This window comes from Protopterus annectens, chromosome 1.part0 (genome assembly GCF_019279795.1).
Source record: "Protopterus annectens isolate FY-2018-M chromosome 1.part0, PAN1.0, whole genome shotgun sequence".
Taxonomy (NCBI): domain Eukaryota; kingdom Metazoa; phylum Chordata; order Ceratodontiformes; family Protopteridae; genus Protopterus; species Protopterus annectens.
Window position 1 is genome coordinate 936,145,453 of NC_056725.1, and position 15,553 is coordinate 936,161,005.

General features: G+C 42.9%; 1 protein-coding gene across 17 annotated transcripts in view; it reads right to left on the bottom strand.

Annotated features, from left to right (window-relative positions):
- Positions 1 to 15,553, bottom strand: part of PTPRK (protein tyrosine phosphatase receptor type K) — a 3,469,591-nt gene that overhangs the window by 1,059,724 nt on the left and 2,394,314 nt on the right. The gene's annotated exons all lie outside the window — the stretch shown is intronic.

Below are 15,553 nucleotides of genomic sequence, written 5' to 3' on the forward strand. Positions count from 1 at the left end.
CATCTTTACTTTTTCAATCATTGAGAAATAACCTATCTTGCAACAGTTACAGGTCTACTGTATTTGACCAATGTTTAGTAAGACAAAAAAGCCCCCCAGAAACAGTCCTCAGTGTTTTATTTCTTCACGTCTTTGACTATAATGAAGGTAAAGAAGGAAGGGAAGACTCAAGGCAAAAAAATACCACTAGAATACTAATGCCTTACAGAACTTGGAATCCAACAATTCAAAACATCCTGAAGTCACAGCACAGTACCACTAGACTAAGGTACTGCATCCTAAATGTCAGAAAGTCTGTGTGCTACAGTGAGAACTGACTGATGTGCATCAGTGGAGGAATCACAATTACAGGCCTGTACAGGAGTGACAGCAGTGTTTCTCAACTTCATTGTTTTTCTCCCAATATTTTGCTGAATACTGTGGATTTACCTATGAATTAGGTTCCAAGTCTCCTGAACTACATGGGGTGATTGTCTTCTGTGAACTCTCCAACACAATGACAACAGATGACTGCAGTTCCTACTCAAGTTTTATTGCAGGCAGGTATTTTCAGCTCCACCAGCATCACCATTGTGTCAGTTTTGTACAGCAAATCATAAAATGTTCTGCACATGGTGGTTAGAGCATTCAGTAATTACCAGAAAGCCACTAACAATGAAGGTACCACTGACATGGAGGTAACTGAGAATATGGCAACGTAGTTTTCTTGTCATATCCTTGCGACTAAGTGCAATACTGGTATGCACTGAAGACCAATCGGCACCTGCCAATTATGCCCCCTAACGCTTTGCACACCATGCTTTGCCCCACCCTAGCTACCTGTGTCTGTCATCCTTGCCTGACTGATTGGTTGTCTGTATGATTTCACAGAATTATAGTTTAATCCTTTACAGAGCTTTCAATCATAACAGCAAAAGTACAGTTGTGTACACTTATCATAAATGTTTATGTTCGAGTGTATTCACTGTTGCAGTCATTACTTTTGGGTAATCTGCTGGCAGGTTGCCCTCAGTCAGCCTGATTAACAAAGTATATATATATATATATATATATATATATATATATATATATATATATATATATACATGCATGTAATTTAGAACACAAAAATATACCTCCAAATAAAAGCAAATACACCAAAAAGGCTTTTGAGCATAGTAAAAGAAAGAATAGGTATAGTAAGAGAAAAACAGGGGGCTGGAGGGTGGGTAATCAGGACTGCAACAGTGAATACACTCAAACATCTACATTTATGGTAAGTGTACACAACTGTACTATGTTCTTCGTATTTCACTGTTGCAGTCATTACTTTTGGGTAGAATCCCAAAGTTATGGTTGGGAGGATGGAATTATACAGCATTAGGAGTAGCTATGAGGCCCTGCAGGACAGCAGTGGCAAAGCCTGCTCTGGATTTAGAGAAAAAGAGGTAAGTGGTAATGTTTGGTGAACGTATGAAGTGAGCTCCAGGTAGCAGCTTCTAGAATGTCTCTGGTAGGAACCCCTCTGAGAAAGGCTGCAGAATTAGATGCAGCCCTGGTGGAATGGGATCTGATCCCCTTGGGGACAGGTTTACCATGGTGCATGTAGCAGAAACAAATACAATGGCTTATCCATTTTGAAATGGTCTGCTTTGAAATAGCCTTTCCCCTCTGCCCCTGTAGCAAATGCCACCAGTAACTGCTCAGATTTTCTTAGAGCTTTTGTCCTGTTTAAGTAAAATCTTAGTTGTCTGTGTACATCCAATGAATGCAGAATATGCTCACCCTCGTTCTGTGTATTTGGGAAAAAGGTTGGCAGAGGAATGGTCTGATTAAGAGCCACAATAGATACCACTTTAGGCATAAAGGATGGATTGGTCCTGAGAGCCACCCTGTCCGGGTAAAAGACAATAAAAGGCTCCACTGCCATGAGAGCCTGTAGTTCTGAAATCCTTCTAGCTGAAGTGACTGCTAAAAGAAAAGCTGCCTTCCAAGAGAGAATTTTTATGTCTGCAGTAGCAGCTGGCTCAAAAGGTGGTAGGGTGAGCTTTTCCAACACAAAATTGAGGTCCCATGCAGATGTTGGTGCTCTCCGGGGAGGTCTCAAATTCTTGGCCCCTCTGAGGTACTGCTTTAGCAGGGGATGAGAAAAGAGGGGAGGCTCTGTTGTAATGAGCTGAAATGGCAGAGACATGGGTTTTTATGGAAGAAAATGACAGGCCCTTGTGAAGCATCTCAATTAAATATTGCAGAATCTGAGGAATATTGGGCATTGCTGTGTTTATTCCTTGTGCTTGGTTCCTGGCACAGAATCTTTTCCATTTATCAGCATAAGATTTTCTAGTACTAGGCCTTCTAGCCTCCAAAATGACATTGATCACAGGTTTGCTGAGAAATGTAACTGGTGAAATTAGTTGATTAACAGTTGCAAGATTCAGAGTTTGGAGCTGAGCATGCAGAATTTGATAGTTCTGCTGAGACAGTAGATAAGGTGTCTGAGGCAGGCACCACGGAGGAAGGTGTGACATATTGCGTAGGAGCAGGTACCAGTGTTGACGTGGCCAGTCTGGAGAAACCAGAATCATTTTTTGTTTTTTCCTATCTGACTTTTAGTAAGACTTTGGAGAGCAGAGGCAGAGGGGGAAAGTCATAGAATGATAGTTTTTTCCAACTGAAGGATAGAGCATCTACTTTCCAAGCTTTTTTGTGATGAATTCTTGTGCAGTATTTGTCCAACTGATAGTTTTGGGGTGAGGCAAAAAGATCTCTGTCTGGGCTCCCCCATTTGCATGTCAACATGCTGAAGATTTGTGGATCCAGTTTCCATTTGTGTGAATCCATAAGATTTCTGTTTAGTTCGTCTGACAGAGTGTTTTGCTTTCCTGGCAGGAATTGAGCTTGTAGATGTCAAGGCCGTGTTCCACAAAGCCATGGCTAGTCTGCAAAGGGGGTAGGAATAGGTACCCCCCTGCTTGTTTATGTACCACATGACTGTGGTGTTGTCTGTCTTTATTAGTAGTTGCCCTGGATGAAGATAGTCCTTAAAGGCTGTCAGAGCATTCTGTACAGCTAGCATCTCTTCCTAGTTGCTATGCAGGTGCATTTGATTTGGGCTCCATTTGCCCTGAATGCATCTCCATGTCAGATGCACCCCCCCAAGCATAATCTGATGCGTCTGTAGTCAGGGTTTGGCTGGCAGGGGGTGGAATGAATGACAGTCCCTTGTTTTGGTGACAGGCCTCTGTCCACCATAGGAACTCTTGCTGCAGACAAGGAATGATAGGAATCATTGTTTCCAGGCTGACAATGTTAACTCCATAAGCTTTTTAGGTACCAATGAAGTTTCCTCATATGCAGTCTTGCATATGGAATTAGTAGAATGCAGGAAGCCATGAACCCCAAGGCCTGCAGAATTTGTCTTGCAGATAGCTGGGTTTTTGTGGCCACTTGTTTAAAGTAAGTCATCAATTGAATTTGTTTTTCTGGCATGAGGTAAGTCATCTGAGCAGCTGTAATCAAGCTTGCACTCAGGAATGTAATTATTTGAGAGGGTACCAGTTGTGACTTCTTTTCATTTACAGTGTACCCTAGACAAGTTAGAAGCCTTTTTACAAATGCCAGACGGTGTTTTCTGCATGAATTAGGCAATCGCCCAGGTAAGGATAAATTTGAATGTTTCTTTGTCTGCAAAATGCAATTACTGGTGCCAGGCACTTTGTGAAGACCCTGGGCGCAGTAGATAAGCCAAAGGGAAGTGCAGAGAACTGGTAATGGAAATAGCCTGCTTTGAAGCGGAGGTATCTTCTGCAAGATTCCCTGATTGGGATATGCAAGTAAGCCTCCTTTATGTCTAGAGTTACCAACCAGGCATCCTTGCCTAGCATAGGCAGTAACGGTTGTAGAGTCAGCATCTTGAATTTTGGAATGTCCAGAAATGTATTTAGAATGGATAAGTCCAGAATTGGACGCCATGATTTGTCTTTTCTGGGTACCAGGAAAAGGCCTGTAATAAAAACCTTGTCCCTTTTCCTTTTCTGGTACTGGTTGAATAGCCCCCATATTCAGGAGGGACATAACTAGTTTCTGGGCCTCTGCCCACTGATTTGGAGGCAGATCTGGCCATCCGTTTGGCATTGGCAAAGTGTGGAAATGAAATCTGTATCCCTGGAATACTATATTTAAAACCCACTTGTCCTGGGTAATTAGATGCCAATTTCGTGCATGAAGTGCCAGTTTTCCCCCCCAAAGGGGCTGCCAAAAGATAAGTGCTTGGAGATGGCAGAGGAAAGTCATTGAGACTGTTTACCATAGGAAGGTGCCTTGTTACCTCCAGATTTGGAGGTGGAGGCACCCCATTGTTTTGTTCTGTAAGTCCCTTGTGACTGAAACCTGGAGCCTTTGGATTGTCTGGGTTTGACCTGAGTGGCTCTGGTGGGTCCTGAAAAGGACCAATTCTTAGTAGGCCAGAGCCTACTAAATCTGGGCGGCTGCACTTGTAGGAAATCTTTTACAGTTTGCATAGATTTAGCTTTATCTTCCATCTTTTTCAAAACTTCTTCTGCCTTATTACCAAATAGACTGTCCTGTTGTAAAGGAGCATCCAACAATTTTGCTTTAACATGATCAGGCAGATTTTGCTCCTTGAGCCAAGCATGCCTTCTTATCACAGGTACAGTTACAGCGGCCCTGCAAGAGGCCTCAAAGGAATCAAAACCACATTGCAAAGTATGCTTTCCAACTTGTTCAGCTGAATGCAATAAATCCTGTAACTCTATTTTCCACACAGTCAGAAACCAACATCATTTTCTGTTTAAGTAAGCCCATGACATACTGCTGATATTTAAGCATATGAAATTGACAGTTTAAAGCCCTGATTGCCAAGGTTGCAGACATGTAAACCTTCTTAGCCCATCTATCCAGCACCCTGGAGTCTCTATCAGAAGGGGTAGGATTTTTAGCAGTAGAGGCCTTAATGCCCTTGGGACCCTGAGAAATTGTTTCAGGGTCAGCAGTAGGGTTTTCAAAAAGGAATTTGTGAGAGTCAGGAACCCTGTAATATCTGTCTGGCTTACTAGGAGCTGGAGGCAGGGAGTCAGGAGCCAAGCTGGATTCTGAGAAAACATCATCAACAATGTCTAGAACAGGAGGTATAGCCAAGGGCCTATGCTGAGGAAGAAGGAGGAAATCCCTAAGCCTCTTTTTAGATTCTGAGAAATCCTGACTCTCCCAGTGAAAGTGTTCCCTTAAGGTATGCAAAGTTTCTCCAAAAGAAAAAATCCTCAGGAGGAGAAGCAGAAGGGATGGATTCTTCTGCATCAGAGTCCTCATAAGGTGGAATAGATAATTCCTGATCAGAAGAGGAATCAGAAGAAATAGAAAACTGATCTGATGATTCACAGTCATTGCCTTGCCTAGGCCTCTTAGCAGGAGGGGGATGGGAACCCATGATCAAGGTAATTAAATCCTCAGCCATTTTGACCATTTGTTTTTTAGGCATAGGGGCCTGTGCACATGGCTCAAGCATCATTTTTTTAGACACAGAATTTGATTTTGACCTAGGTTTTGAAGATGACGTCGGTTTAATATACAAATCTTTAGGCCTGAAAACACCCTCAGAAGCCGGTGTCTGCTCAGCGGCTCCGGACCCATCTAAGGTAGAGACATCCACGGTTTCAATACTTAAAGTGTCTCGCAGCATACCGGACTTCGAATGGGTCTCGGTAGAGGCCTGCGAATCAAAAGTAGCGGGTATCAGGGGCTGCGAACTGGCTTAGGAGAAGCTTTGTCATCGGTTTTGGACCTCGACTGTCTGTCTCTGTCTTTTTCTTTGTGTTTTTTGTATATTCTGGTAGTCGGATTGCTAACCAGCGACATTTCTGGATAGTTAAATCTTGAGCCAAAATATTAAGAAGCAAAAATATACCGATGCTTAATAGTGCGTTGATTAAATTTAGCACAAAACCGACAGCAAGGCACGTTGTGGTCAGGGCCTAGGCAAGGAATACAGTATAAATGAAAATCCTTACATGGTATTTGCTTCCCACAAGTAATACAATTATTACCTTTTACTGACATCGGTAAGGAGCAAGAAAAAGCTTCCTCAATGGGGTACTTAGCTTTAGGTTGAAGACTTCGGTTCTGAAACTCGAAAATGAAAATTTCAGGAGTCGGCCAACCGGCGCTTGCGAACTGCTTCTGCTTCGGGCACCGCCCAGCAAGAAAGACAGATGAAAATGGCATTGGCTGCATGTTTTATACCCCTGATGACCTGACGTCATGGAAGAAGGGACAGCAACCGACGCAGGACCGAAGACTTTGTTAATCAGGCCGATTGAGGGCAACCTGCCAGCAGATTACCCAAAAGTAATGACTGCAAGAGTGAAACACGAAGAACATCTCTAGCTCAGCTATTATCCAGGACCTGTTTAAGTAGGGCATGGAGTCATGTAAAGAACAATCAGATTAAAAGGCATAGGTTAACACTGGCCCAAGACTCCCTAAAATCGATCATTGTAGAAGTTAAAAAAAAAAAAAGAAATGGGTACTAACAGGCCACTCCATTCCCAAGGTAAATGCAGAGGTTAGCACCAATGCTTTACAAAAAAGTGGTTGCATCTTACTAGCACACCTTAAAGGGACTATAAAGATAATTAAAAACAGCTGCAGCACCTGAGGAGATGGAGAATGACATTTGGGGTCCAGGCTGTGACTATGAGTTAAGGCTGCCAAACAACTGACAGCCTACAGATTGAAAGCACAAACTGTATACAGCCTTCTTGAACTGCAGTGAAAGACCATGGCCAAATCTTGAGGAAATTAGCAAGCTACTGCCAGAAGGAAGAACTGTTTAATTTTTTTCCTGGCATTCTCAGTGGAAACGCTCTCTTAAAGTATGTAGGGTTTCACCAAAAGAAAAGTCCTCTGGAGGAGAAACAGAGGGAATGGATTCCTTCGCATCTGAATCCTCATAAGCAGATAAAGGCATGTCTTCATATTCAGAAACCTCAGAGTCGTCGGACTCTTGGTCAGTTAAAGCTGCTGGGGACAGGTCTCTTTCTCTTAGCAGGAGAAGGCTGAATTCCCCTAATCAGTATGATCAGGTCTTCTGCCATTTTAAGCATTTCAGACTGTGGCAAAAAGCAGGTGCTTGAGTTTGGGTCGTTGGTATTTCAGACGTAGCTCGTACTCTTAGCCTTAGAAACTCAGTAGTTTTAGACAGAAATGAAGACGCGAAAGAAGTCGTCTGTTTGCGTCGAATATCGGTAATGCAAAGAACTTCCTCAGAAGCCGGTGCCTGCACAGCAGCTCCGGACCCATCCAAGGTAGAGACATCCACAGGTTCCATAGTCAAAGAAGAGTCTCGCGGCATACCGGACTCCGAACGGGTCTCTGTAGCGGCCTGCAAATCCATCAAAGTGGGCATCAGGGGCTGTGAAAGCACCTGACTGAGTACCGGCAAACTGACAACTAGCTTAACAGAAGCGTCATCAGTTTTGGACCTGTGCGGTCTGTCTCTGTCTTTATCCTTACTTTTTTTGGAAGATTGGTAGTCGAATAGCTTACCGAAGCCTTTTCGGAATACGGAGATCGAAAGCAAAAGTATTTACTGACAATAAGGGCCTGAAGATGAATAGTTCGGGCATTGAACAAAGCACAAAATCAACAGCGAGGTACGTCGTGGTCTGGGCCTAAACAGGTGACGCAGTAAGAATGGAAATCTCGGTGTGGTATTTGCTTTCCACAGGCGAGACAATTGTTAACTTTTTCTGACATCAGTTAGAGCAAGAAAAAATTATCCCCAACGAGGTACTTAGCTTTAGAAGACTTCAGGATGATTCAGTTCGGAAATGAAAACACAGGTAGCAGCCGACTGGCACTCGTGCAAACTGCTTCTGCTTCAGGCTCCTCGGCAATAAAGACTGATGTAATGGTGTTGAATGCCTGTTTTTATACCCCTGATGACCTGACATCAGTCCTGGAGTAACAGCAACTGAGACAGAAATACTAATTCTGGTATTCAGGATGAATGAGGGCTACCTGGAGGCAGATAATCCAAGTGTGATGACTGCAACAGTGAAACATGAAGGACATCACAGGTTTTATGACGGACGGAAATGGCCAAATGACTCATAGAAAAGAGAGCAGTCAAAAACCCCAAGAAAGCAGGCCCATTTGAAGAACTTCACGTCCTTTTTAAAGTGAGACTACCTAAGTTGCACCCATTCCTGACTATATAAATTGCTTCACTATCTTATACCGGTCATCTGAATCAAGACTACACTTGAAAGATCGCTTGTTCATCAAACCAGAAAAGTCTCCCAGACAGAAATAACTGATCAAAGTATGACTATTGAAACAATTCTTTTAAGTAAAGAATGCCTGCCTAATGTGTGTAACTACCCATTTACTTTGTAGTGTTCACACTACTACAGGACGCGAGTCTCAAAAGATATATTGTCCAATAACCCTGAAGTCACTAAAAAAAAAAAAATCTTGACAAGAACTCAGTGTGACAATCATGCCCTGGGCCCAGCAATCAAGGAGCCTCAATCCTCACCACTAACACCACGGAGGTCGTCTCATAGAAGAAGAAAGGATAACTAATACACACAGTAAACTACAATTTCCCTTAAGTGCACACAGAGATCACAGTCATTCTGGAGCTGGTTTGTGTAGAGATGAGCTCTAGCGCACATAGCAAACTTATATAGAGTTTATTGTAATAGGCCACTCTGATAAGCCTTAGACTATATAGTCACATTACCACTGGATAATAATATTGCACAATAATAATTGGACACCCTTTTAAGGGCCTTTTAGTAGCTGATATTATTAACTGGGTGGTGGCAGTAATTACTACCATATAGTCTGGGTAAAGGGGCACAGCTGGAGAATCTATGTCAGCCTTTCCCAGGAGAGTCTGTGAAGTTGTATAAATATTTATCTCAAAGTGTGTGTGGGTTGTGTCAGCTACTTGGCAGGGGCACGAAGCACTGGTTGGACAGAGAGGGTAGGGTACTGGAGGTTGTAGCTTGCCCTGTTAGGCTGAGAACTGGACCCTACAGCTGTGCCAGTGGGGAGTCTTATTGGGGATCTGGTGAGCAAGGGAGCAGCCAGCCCCAGACTGACTGTGATCTCTGTGTGCACTTAAGGGAAACTGTACCTTACCATGTGTATTAGTTATCCTTTCCTCTTCTATGAGACGACCTCCCTGGTGTTAGTGGTAAGGATTGAGGCTCCTTGATTGCTGGGCCAGGGCACGGTCGTCACAAGTGTTGGCGATGGTGGGATCTACTTCACATACTAATTGGCTTGTAGTGGTGTGGGTAAAGCGAATTCCTGTTGCTTACGTACAGTGATCTCTAAAAGTGCTTTGTACTCTAAAACAGCGCGCAGTGTATACTCAGAGTTCAGATCACAATTGTTTTATTTCTTTTGTTAGCTTAGTGTTAGTCATGGTCCTCACAGCAAGAGGTTCTCCGGTTCGATCCTTGGCTGGGGTGCCTTCTGTGTGGAGTCTGCATTCCTCCCTGTGGTAGCATGGGTTCCCTCCCACATCCCAAAGACATGCTGTAGGTGGATGGGACACTCTAAATTGACCCTACGTGCGAGTGTGTGCATGTGTGTGTGCCTTCTGTGGAAGGTTGGGCGCCGGGCTGGCAACTCAACACTGTAAAACTCCACTGCCAATCATGAGTGGACATGTGATCCACTGTGGTGACCCCTAACTGGGAAAAGCTGAAAGAAGAAGTGTTAGGGTGAGCAGGCAGCATGTCAGCAGAGGAGTATGGAAAGCTGACAAGGAGCCAGCTGGCGGAGATGTGCCAAGCTAGGGGACTGGTGCATGGAAACCTGACTAAAGCAGACATGACTGCAGCCTTGGTTACAGCTGCATCAGAAAACAGCAGCCTGGAGGACAATCAGACTGACAGTGGAGATACAATATTCAGGGAGAATGTACAGCTCAACCTTCCTGCAGTGAACTTAAAAATCCAGCTGGAGCTAGAGAGACTTGAGTTGGAGGCCAGGCATATGGAACTAGAAGCTGCCGAGAAAATGAGGAGTCTACAATCTGAGGAAAATAAATGGCAGAGGAGGCATGAGAGGGAAATGCTGACTCTTCGCCAGAGACATGGAGGTAATGGGGAAGGGAGTAACCGGACCCCAGAAGCACAAAAGGTCAGTACATTTCTTCCACAGAGGGGGATAATTTTGATAACTTTATTCATATGTTTGAGCGGGTATGTAAACAGTATGAAGTTGACCAAGGGCTCTGGGTATGGTTCCTGACCCCCTTACTCCATGGTAAAGCTGTAACGTCTTTAGCAAAAATGCATGACACTGACTGTTACTGCTGTAAAAAGACATTTGTTAGAATGTTTTAAGCTAACACCTGAAATGCATAGGAAAAAGTTTTGTGAGCACAGTCGCAAGGCAGATGAAAATGTATGTGAATATGCTGTTGAACTGAGCACTTATTTTCATAGCTGGTTGAGTGGATGTCAAGTCACCACTTCTGAAGGGCTGGCAGATTGTTTAGTAAGGGAACAAGCCCTTAGCACTTTGCCTGAGGAAATGAGGATCTGAGGATCTGGTTAGCTGATAGACAATGTGCTACTTTAGAGAAGTTGGGGAAGGGAAACCTATATCCAAAAACACGCTCCAAAATTTGAAAATCCAAAAAATACAAATGATGCTTAAATACAAGCAGTCCAAACTTGTGCAAAAAGTTTTCTTTAATTCTGGTACCTCGGCCTTCGCCTTCTCATGGAATACATTTACGATTCAAACAACACCCCTTTTATAACACATCTCCACACCATTTGCATAAATAATTAATTCAATAGAACAATTAAACATTTTCAATCAATTGGTTTAAACAAGCCTTGCTTTTACCAACAATATTTTTTCTTCTTGTGAAGTTTCCAACTTCACCTTTAAAATTTCATACTTCACATCGTATATAAAATATGTATTAAATATACTAGTATTAATTTATCTTCCATGACAATAATTTTAGTATTTTTGATTTTTAATACAAAAAATATGTAAAAGAATATAATAACCATATTTAATATACTCCAAATCATTTTCATTTAATATGTTAACATAAAATATTACCTTATATAATTTAGTATTGATTTTACACTTCCAAATTCATCCCATTTGGAAAAAGAGTATTATAATTTAAAATAAAAGTGCTTGGCCACCGGACTGTCCAATCTTTTGTGTCTGATATCTCCCAAATGCTCCAGAATTCTGAGTTTAACTTTCCTACTAGTTTGTCCAATATACCATTTCTGTTTGGTACAACCACAACCTATAATGTAAACCACCCCCGAAGAATTACAATCGAAATATTCCAGAGCATTATAACATACATTATTAATTTTGGTTCCATCAAGACTTCTGACCCTAACACACACCTTACAATTGCCACATCTGTAGGTTCCTTTCTTAAAATTACTCATCAACTTACTTCTAATATTTAATTTTTCTTTTAAATTTGGATATCTACCATAAGAAAAAGTAACCATTGCTGGAAATAACTTCCCCACCTTATCATCTCCAGTAACAATAGGCCATAACTTTGATACTGTCTCTCTCAAAATACAGGAAAATTGAGAATATTTAGTGACAAAAAATATTTTCTCCCTTTGTCCTTCATCCCCAACATTTCCCATCTGGCCATTTGGACATTTCTTGGTGTACAAGTGTCTCCTCCTATCTAACTTCCTTAAACCCAAATCTTGTTCTACATTTGCCCTAGCTGACTTGATTGTCACCCTAGAATAACTCCTTTCAATAAGCTTTCTCTCAATTTTATCAAACTCCACCCCAATCCTTCCAAGTTTAGAAGTATTGGACCCAATATGTTTGAGTTCTGCCAATGGAAGGGAATCTATAAGACAATCACTGTGCATGCTGGATGCATGCAAAAAATTATCCGCCGCTGTGGCTTTGTAAAAGGGTTTATATTGTACCCTACTGTCAGACCCAACATACAACTCAATGTCCAAATACTGGATATTCGTTCTACCTACTACATATGTGAAATCCAAACCAAATGGGTTGTCCCTTATCTCCAAAACAAATTTTTCAAACTCACTGGGGTCACCCCTACATAGAAATAAGAGATCATCGATGAATCTCTTACATTTCACCACCTTGTTCTTAAAAAAACTCTTTGAATAAATAAATGAATTCTCAAAATGGGCCATGAAAAGAATAGCATATGAGGGCGTATATGGCTCCCCCATTGCAGTACCCTCATTTTGTAAGAAAAACCTACCCTCAAATTCAAAACAGTTGTGTGTTAGACAGAATTCCAAAAGATTTATGATGCAACTAGTCCTAGGTCCCTCTCCCATCATTTTGCTAATAGCTTCAAGTCCCCAATACATTTGTATTTTTTGAAGGGAAACCTATACCTAGCAAGCAGGGCAGCCCTGCACAGGAAAGGGACCCCAGTACTGCTCATGGGACTAAAGGAACCCATGCTGGGCAGCACAGACTGCCCCAACAGAATCCACCAGTAGCAGGGGAAGCCACTAGGCCAGGTACACATCCAGGAGCTAGGGTTAAATGTTTTGAATGCAACCAGTGGGGCCATGTGGCATACAGGTGCTCACGGAGGCAAGGTGGGGAACCAAAGGTGAGGGAGCCAGTAAGTGGGAAAGACAAAATGCCAATAGTGGGTTGCCTTAAGACGACAGGGGTATGGAACTAACATCCTGCAGATGTCCTGAGAGGAAAGGATTTGGATGAGACAGTACTATGTACTTATGCAGTGAGGCTAGGAGACAAGCATGTGGGTCTGGTAGCCTGGGGGAGACCCAGACAGACTGCACACTTGCAGCCAGGACTGCTGAGGTGTTTACTTAAGGGAGTGAGCTACGCAGTAGCAGTGAGACTGAATATGAGCCACAGTTGCTTGCGGGTACTGATGTTCACTTGGACAGAGTAACTGCAAAGGTAGAGGTGAGCAGTAGTACCCAGGTTGACAGTGAGGCACCGCTGCCAGAGGATGCCAGACTTCCTGTGGAAGGGGAGCTGGGAAGGGTTACAAGGAGAGACTTGAGACAGGCTCAGTTCTCAGACCCTACATTGCAAGGCCTGAGACAGGTAGCTAGGGAGGCACCTGATTCTCAAGGGAAGGCAGAATCTGTATACTGGAACAAAGGGTTACTGCACAGAGAGTGGACCCCTGAGGGAGAGCTAGAAGGTGAGAGTGTACAGCAGTTGGTAAGTGCCTACAGCTTACCATCTGGCGCTTCTAGCCATAGCCCATGATATTCCCTTTGCAGGTCATATGGGAATAAAACGTACAAAGAGATGTACTATACAAAACTTCTATTGGCCTAGAATTTCCAGAGATGTAACAGGGTACTGCAGGACCTGTGAGCAGTGCCAAAAGGTAGGCAAGGCAGGAGACAAGGTGAGAGCTCCTTTGATGCCTTTGCCTGTGACTAAGGAGCCATTTCAGAGGGTAGCTATGGATATTGTGGGTCCTCTGAGTACCCCAAGTTCCACAGGGAAAACATATATCCTAGTGATTGTAGATTATGCTACACGATACCCTGAGGCAGGGGCTTTGTCCTCCATTGAGGCAGAGAAGGTGGCAAATGCTTAGCTAGAGATTTTCAGCAGGGTAGATTTCCCAAAGGAAATACTGTCTGACAGAGGTACCAATTTTATGTCAGACCTGCTGGCTTGTCTGTGGAAGTCCTGTGGGGGTGAAGCACATGAGAACCACCCCCTGCCATCCCCAGACTAATGATCTTGTTGAGAGGTTAAACTCTACAATCAAGTCTAATTGCTAATCTTTAGCATTTTAATTGTGTTGCTACTACTGACCTAGTATATTTTTGTGTGTGCCTTAGGTATTTGTTGTTCTTATTACTAAATGTATATTCTTATTGTACTTAAATTTTTTTTTTATTATTAATATGTCTCTTTGTATAGATTTACGTGTGGAGCTTTTCTCCCTGGGCCTCTACTGAAAATGGACATATATCCAGCTAGACTAGCCCGGTTAACAAATGTAAAATAAAATAAATAAATAAATAAAATAAGTCCATGCTACGGGCATTTGCAGATCAGTTTAAGAGGGAGTAGGACAAATATTTGCCCCATCTGTTGTTTGCTTACAGAGAGGTTCCCCAGGAATCCACAGGTTTTTACCCTTTGAGTTGCTGTATGGGCATAGGGTGAGGAGACCTCTAGATTTAATTCAAGATGAGTGGGAAGGTGGGTGTGAGTCTCACAAGGAGTCTGTTGTGGCATATGTCCTGAATCTCAGGACAAGGCTCAGGGAACTCATGGGTCTGGCCCAGGAGAATCTGGCAGAAGTCCAACAACAGAAAAAGGTGTGGTATGACAGGAATGCTCGAGCTAGAGAGTATGCTGTAGGGCAGCAGGTGATGGTTCTCATTCCTGTCAGACACAACAAGTTGCAAGCAGCTTGGGAGGGACCCTACAAGGTGGTAAGAAATGTAAGTGATGTTAACTACATGGTGGAAGTGCTAGGGACACAAATTGTACCATGTTAACATGATGAAACCTTACCATGATAGGGAGACCCTTGTGCTGAGCATTTGCAGTGGATTGCAGGAGGAGTCAGAGAGATCTTGTGACCGATCTCCTCAGTGAGGCTCAGGCTGACACCTCGGTGGAAGAGGTAGCAATGTCCCAGCATCTATCTCCTACCCAGGTTCGAGAAATCCGAGCAGTGTTGCAGGAGTTTGGGGGCATATTCACTGGGAAACCAATCTGTGACAAAAGTGCTTAAGAATAAATTTTATCCTTGTTTCTTGTAACACCAGCCTGCTTTGAGATTTCTCAAGTTGTATAAATACTTATCTCAAAGTGTGTGTGTGTTGTGTCAACTACTTGGCAGGGACACGAAGCACTGATTGGACAGAGAGGGTACTGGAGGTTCTAGCTTGCCCAGTTAGGCTGAGACCTCGACCCTATAGCTGTGCCTGTGGGGAGTCTTATTGGGGATCTGGTAAGCAAGGGAGCAGCTAGCCCCAGACTGACTGTGATCTCTGTGTGCACTTGAGAAATTTTACTTTACTGTATGTATTAGTTATCCTTTCTTCTTCTATGAAACTACCCCCCTGGTGTTAGCGGTGAGGACTGAGGCTCCTTGATTGCTGGGTCAGGGCAAGGTCATCACACTCAGTACTGAAATCTGTAGTAGACTCTAATTACATAATGTAAAAAAAAAAAATAATTCAACCCCACCATTACGTGTACTGCCACCTGAAATACAAGAAAGGTGGTATAATCCTTCCTATATACTTAACATAGTGCCAAATAAGGTGTCACTGCTCTCCCTGAACAACATACTGCAATAATCATGGGCTGCACTATAATCATGGGCTGCACTTTTTAAATAGGATTTCCCCCTTTACAAGTAGCAGCAATTTTCCCTGTAAAAGCCCAGAAAGTAATAAACTCTGCTTTCTGCATACAGAAAGCATCTCAGAAGAAACACAGCATTTGCCTCTCTTCTTACCCTGCCAAAATTCGGATCTATTGACTGCATTTCAAACATCTTAATAGCCTG